Consider the following 6,570-nt stretch of genomic DNA (forward strand, 5'->3'; position numbering starts at 1 on the left):
ATTTCCACTCTCAGCTTTCATTGTCTCCTCTTACCAAGAATGCAATACCTCTGTTCATCTGTTTTGTCTCCAGCAACATCACTTGACATCATAGCAAATGCATTAAAGTAGCCTAGATAAAGGAAATCTGGCAGATATCACCTGTCTGGAAAAATAATTGTTTTATCAAAGAGAGCCATCGAGTGAGTCTGGCACGATGCACCTTTGGTTGCATTTATCCCATTTTTGATGTGCCTTTGCATTTTTAATTAACCTGCCAGGCTTGTTCCCAAGCCTCGCATACCAGTGAGGTCAGAGGTACAAGGACTACATCTGGCTGGATTATTTTTTAACCCCATGCAACCAAACACATTGTTACGAGTTTCCCACCACCACACAGTGCCTCATTGGCTCACTGTGCTTATTGGCTCACTCTGCTTCCCCCATGGTAGCAATTCCATTTCCATACCCTTGTTCACATTAACTAGTCTGCTTTTGCCCCTAGGATTTGTCTTCCTAAAATGAGAGCAGAGGTAAAAATACTCCTTTGATTTTAGGCCGTGCCTAGATTATCTTTAATCTCATTTACTGCACAGCAGTCTGACTCTGCTTTTCTCTTTCATTTCTGTTTGAAGTTTCCCCAGTTTTCTTTGGAACACTTTGCAATTTCCAGCTCAAGTTTACTTTTGATTGTCCCCGCTTGATACTTGCATTTCTTGACTTTCAGTTGATCAAATTCTTTACTGCTTGGCTCTCAGTGCTGTGCCGTGCAAAGGGCACATCATGTAGGATCCTTCCCTGCCTGCTCTAAGCTCAATCTTTTGCCTTCTCCACCTGAGCCAGCTTTGACAACCACCATCACCTCACTCCAACAGTTTGCCTACTGGAAAACTCTCCGTTGTATACTCACTTGTGTTTGCTCCCCTGTTTGATTCAGACAGTGAGATGCATTCAGTTCGAAGCTCAGGACTGTGTCTAGATCATCAGCAACTTCACTGCTCATCAGAACAGCACCGTCTTCTACCAGCTCACTGTTGAAGACCATTTCTACCATGCAGCACCATCAACACAGGCTGTTTGCCCAGTGGCAAGGCACTGAATGAAGATATGAATATTTTCCAGAAGGGTTTTTGTTTCAGCCAAAATCATTGAATAGCACCTAAAGGAGCAGAATCAAAGCACATTTCTGACTCCCCAGCTTTGTTCCAGCTGAATTTGCAAATGCTTCTCAATGAAATACTGCCAGAAGCTTTTAGGCAGGACAGCCCATGGCTGTTGATGTGGTGCACAAGGACTGGGGGTCAGGAGAATGAGTTGGAGACAAATGTCCCCATATCTTCCAAGCAGGTTCCAGCATCCTGGTTTCCTGTCATTTAGGGCTGCTGGCTTTTCTTCTCCTGAATCAATCCCTATTCTGCCATTTTGATATCAGACCATGTTTCAGCCTGAGAGAGCTGCAGATGCACCTTGAAAACACCTGAGAGCTGAAGGAGCTGTGGAGCCAGCCTGTGTATGGTACTGTGCGGCCTATGGGATGCAATAGGATGGCAACAAAAAGAAGTGTGAGAGGATGTAGTGCCAAACCCCAGCCTCAGCAGATGAGCTTTAGCAGACCCAGGTGCATGTGTCTTGTTTTACCTTTGTCGGCTGGATGTGAAACAACAACATTGTGAAATACTGTGGGTCTACCAAGTGTCGGTGTTGCCTTCTGGTCGGATCAAGTCATGCTGATTTTGCTTGACTGCACGTCTGGATGAAAGACAAAAACAAACAGACGGGACCAGGGCTTGTCTGCCAACTACTTTATCTTCCTGCATTTCCAGTGTGCCCATTGCAGCAGCGTCTGGGCCATAGGTATGTCTCTGCAAAACAGGAAGGCCGTGGCTTGTCGGCTCATCAGATGAGCTTTAAATTAAGTTGCATGGCCTTTCCAGACAGCCAACCTGAGCTCTATGCTAGGTCAGAGAGGCATTAATGGAGGTTACTGGAGCAGCCTGTGGTAGGGCAATGCCAGGGATTGCATTTGGGGAGATAAGCTGGGACCTGAGACCTGGAGGGAAAAAAACTACTGGGAAATGGAGCCCCAAAGACATTGGTAGCTGCATATACACTAAGAAGGCCAGTGCATAAACACCCTGACCTCTTTGTTCCATCGAAACTCATAAGAATTAAGACCCAGATTCAGGAAGAAACTTGAAATGCATGACTACTCTTGGCAGAGCCAAGCAGATCTGTTGACATCTATGAGGCCTGAAGGAGTTTCTGCTTTGTGATCCTCCATGCTCACCTGTGAGAGCAGCCTCTGGAGGGGGTCCTGCTGCCAGAGCTGCTCACGTTCCAAGGTCAATCACTGCAGGTAAAGGAGTGAAAGCATCCCGTTGTTAGCAGGACGTGTCAAGCACACCCACAGCACGGTGAAGCACTCTTCCTTGGCTGAAAATCGTGAATCTGAAGAGAAAAACCTCAGGAAAACCAGTAATCTGATCATAGTTAGTTGAAAACAAAAAGCTGACACGTAAAGTCAAAATATTGGACTAGGTATTAGAGCATAACCCTGGTAAATGTAGCCCAGAAATTTGTCAGCAAAAGAAAAGCAAAAGAAAACAGAATGAGAGAGATGAGCCAGTGGCAGGGCAGTTCACCTCCGGGTCAGCTTCTCTCTGTGCATGTATCAGCATTCACCTTGGCAGAAAAGCCACCCAAAGTTGTGTTTGTTCAAAGGAAAAGGTTTGCCATCAGCCCGTGGGGGCTTGGTACCCTCCAGCCTTGGCAGCTCTGATAAAGACTCGCTCCTGAAAAGAAGTGTTTGATGGTCGCCTGGGGTGTGGGGTAACACCATCTATTAATTTTTTTCTAGCTCTTCATCTTGGAGACTTACAAAAAATTATATCTGAATATTATTTGTAATATAAACAGACTATAAACCCTCCCTAATGTTTTCTTTTCATCTCTGTGGTAAAGATCTGTTTTCCTCATGTTGGAGATGTGGACTAAGCCTGAAGGAGGTCTGGGACTGCCCTAGCATTGCCCAACCTACAGCCAGCCCATGCTCCTCTGTGTCTGGGATCCACAGCTGATACACATGTCCTGGGGAAGACATAAACAGGATGGGTGTTTAGGGGCCATTAGTTGCTGTGGGGATGAGTAATGCTATTTGGTAAAGCACCTTTGAGTTCAGTGGGTTGTGTACTACTGGGTTGACAGCAGGCTATAGAGAGCTGGAAAAGCAGTGACCCAGAAGGCTTCTTCCCAGATGAGGAGTGAATCAATAGGATGCAGCTTTACCTGTAACTCACTCTCCTTCGTCTTGGAAATCCCTGGAAAGTGAGGAGCTCTCAGGCACACACCTGTCTCTTCTGTCTCTGTTTTCAGGTGTCCAGGGACACCAAGGGTGAGTAAAGAGGCACATCCAACCCGTACGACTACTTACCCAAATTCATAGCACTCTTCCACCTCAGACTTCTACCCCATGCCTCGCACGTATCCATAGCCCCTAAAGCAAGTCTGGAAGTATAATCCAAGTTAGCATTATAACCCTTGCTATGCAGCTTAGTTATTAGCTACCATGGAGCAATTAAGAGCTAACAAGTCTATCAGAGACAACCAGAGCCACCTGGTTACTTTCTCCAGGCTCCCAGGGCCATTTTGGCTGAACTCCTGGATGGCTCTTAGCCTCTCCCTGTCACAGAGTATTCTATGGTGGGAACTCTTTGGACAACTGCTCTGCAGTCCTACGTTGAGTGCTTCCTGTGTTTGTATTTCTTAAAGCTGGGAGCCATGATGTTTTAAGCCATGCCACTGCCCATTCCTCATGCTCCTCCCAGGCATATCTTTAGTGTTAAAAGAGCTGTGAGCCTGGAGAAGAAGCCAAAAAAATCCATTATTTTTTTTTTTTGTTCTGAGGTAGCACAGTGCCTGGCACAGCTATTTTTGGTCTGTGACTCAGGGCACAGCCGTGTTAGAGATAAATAAAATGAAGAAGTAGAACATCTTTGGGCTCATATTTGACACTTGTATTCCAAAAACATTTAACATTGCATAAACCATAAGCTTTGGTATGGCTGTCATCTGTTTGACAATTGTTTCATTTTAATCAATATTTAGTTAACTTACCACCCAAGCAAAAGCTCTCTAATTTCTTCATCCAATTAAATTGATGTTTCCAGGCCTTCTTCATCTTCAGGTTGCATCTCTTCCAACAAGCTCTGTGAGTATCGCATGGCTACAGCACATCTTGCACATCGCAGACGAGCTGAGGCTGCTCGTAGCTGCGTGCCCAGGACAAGGAGCCAAGAAACACAGCAAAACAGTGTTGACACAACAATTAGCATATTGATTCTCAATGCAAATTACCTCTTGATACATTGTGAAACACTTCACAGCTTCAGAGGACCTCAGAGGAGCCTGAAGTGTCTTGCAGACACCGCAAGGATTAAATGCACATTTTCAGTTGTGATAGATTGTAGGAAGAGATGTGCAGGTTGAGTAGATAAAAATGCGTATCTGATATTCCTCACCTGTCCAAACAAGCACCATAAGTGACATTCCTGGAGGAGATTTCAAGCTATACATATTTCAGGCCTTCCTGAAAGAACTTTTGCTTTTTGTTTGGAAGAAATGGTCCCTGTGTTGCCAGGCACTAATGCTACCATAGTCTTCTGAAGAAAAACAGCAGCTTGCAAGCATATTCAGGTACGTCAGAAAAGTACTTTCTGGAAGACCGGAATGAAAAGGCTATATAAGAACTCAGCTACTTCTAAGGAGCTCCAGGGAAAAGGGACAAGTGAAAAAATGCCATCTTCTGCAAAGGCACTTAGGTCAACTCAGGGTTTGTTTAAGCTTGGTTTTCTATGGGAGCAAATTATACAGGGTCAGATACTGCCCATACAGAAGCTCTTGAAACTGCTGGCTGGTTTCAGTCAAGCACGACATGAGAATCTCTGCAGTAGCCCAATTCCTGTGAATTTTCATGAGAATGTTACCCTTACATGGATAGGGAAGAGAGGTCTTCCATACACACTCTTTCACTAGACAGCAGGAGAATGAATGAGAGCAGAAAATGGCCTTACAAATGCTCCAGCACCAAGCATTGCCCAAAAGCTTCAGCCTGCACTGGAGCAGAAGGGGTCAGGGATACAAGCAGAGGACATCATAGTTTCCCGGGTGCTTGTTCCCCATGGCAGAGGGGCAGGCAGCTGCAGACTGAATGGTGGGTATACCTGCTCAAAGGCCCAAATCTTGGCCTTCCGGGACACACATCCCAGATGCAGGGTCCCTGATCCATCTTGTCCACACACTGGCTTTGGGATCAGTCTCTCTATCCCCTGGCTTGAGTGGCACCAGCTGAAATGGCTTTTGTTCCCACTGAAGGGCAACTCTGCAATCTGCACCCTGCACCTCAGCAAGCTCTGGGTGTTCATGAGAGCAGTGAGCCTCGGAAGCTGCCCAGAATTGCAGGCTTCCTGTGCATAGAAGAAAAGATAGGGCCTTTGAAACTCAAAGTGTCTGAGTTGGTTCAATAACTTTTCATAGACTTAATAAAAGGTTAATCAGATAGTCTGAAATGGAAGCACACTTGGCATTCCTGTTCCTGGGTTGGCAGGAATGTGGAATCCTCAAGCACTCTCCTAAAACTGATGCTATTATTTGGGAGAAGCCTTGAGTACAGTCCTATGGGGGTCATAAAAAAAACACCTGAAGCCCAAAAGGCTGCATGGCAAGAACTGAGATAGAAAATTGCACTTTTCCTACCTGTGAACATCATTCATGCAGTTAGTCCTTTATCAGAAGTAATTTGTGCATGTTCCTCATATAAGCTAGAGGCAAGCAAGTTCAAGTAGGTTCCTTTAACATAAAGACATCTTTTAACCCAGCTTTTACTCCCGTGCTCATGCCCTGCTTCCAACACGCACGTTTAGTAGGAAGATCTACCTGTGTACTTATGACACACAATGCAGCTAACCTTGTGAGGTTTGCTCAGGTGTTGCATTATCAAGGCCACATCAGGGATGTGACAAGGAAAGGACAATGAAGGTTGTCTGCAGTGAGGGCATCCACTCCCAGGAGCCTCCAGCCCAGGCAAGTCCCACTGTCATTCCTCCAGCTCCCCAGTCTCCATCCCACCTCAGTAGCCCCATCATTCAGTACCCTTCCCAGTGGCTGCTGGGGATACAGGGCAGGCAGGGATGTTCCTGTAGGAGTCCCCAGGGGCTGGGCTCTGGTGGCACCCCATTGCAAGGCTGAGAGGTCAGGCAGGGAGATGAAATCTCTGCATATAGCTTCTATTGCAAGACAGAAATTGTGCAAGGGCATGCTTGCTAGCTATGAAAAATTATCCAGAGAGGTTTCTCTCTTGTGAAATGCACCTCTTGATCATCCCACAGGAACAGCCCTCACCCTCACAGTGCTGCCACTGCATAGATTCCCATTTCTGACTTTGACTTGCTTGGACATTCTTAGAAACCTCTCTGGGCCAATCACAAGCCAGATTTATCCTGGATGCTTTTCCTAAAATGCACAATTTCTGTTAGAGGGGAAAAAAAAAAACCCAAACCAACCCCAGCTTCATGGCATTGATAGAAATTATTAAGG

General features: G+C 45.8%; 1 long non-coding RNA gene across 2 annotated transcripts; it reads right to left on the bottom strand.

Moving 5' to 3' along the window:
• Positions 1 to 1,180: 1,180 nt before the first annotated feature.
• Positions 1,181 to 5,842, bottom strand: LOC107311892. 2 transcript variants are annotated; one of them, XR_001554286.2, is made up of 3 exons: positions 4,093 to 5,842; positions 2,267 to 3,483; positions 1,181 to 1,728 (listed from the first exon to the last, which is right to left on the bottom strand). It is a non-coding gene; the product is annotated as an uncharacterized LOC107311892 (long non-coding RNA). The 2 variants fall into 2 exon arrangements; XR_001554285.2 differs by having other exon boundaries at positions 1,181 to 1,506; positions 1,618 to 1,728; positions 2,267 to 5,842.
• Between the last annotated feature and the right edge of the window lie 728 nt (positions 5,843 to 6,570).

Source organism: Coturnix japonica, chromosome 3 (genome assembly GCF_001577835.2).
Source record: "Coturnix japonica isolate 7356 chromosome 3, Coturnix japonica 2.1, whole genome shotgun sequence".
NCBI classification, from domain to species: domain Eukaryota; kingdom Metazoa; phylum Chordata; class Aves; order Galliformes; family Phasianidae; genus Coturnix; species Coturnix japonica.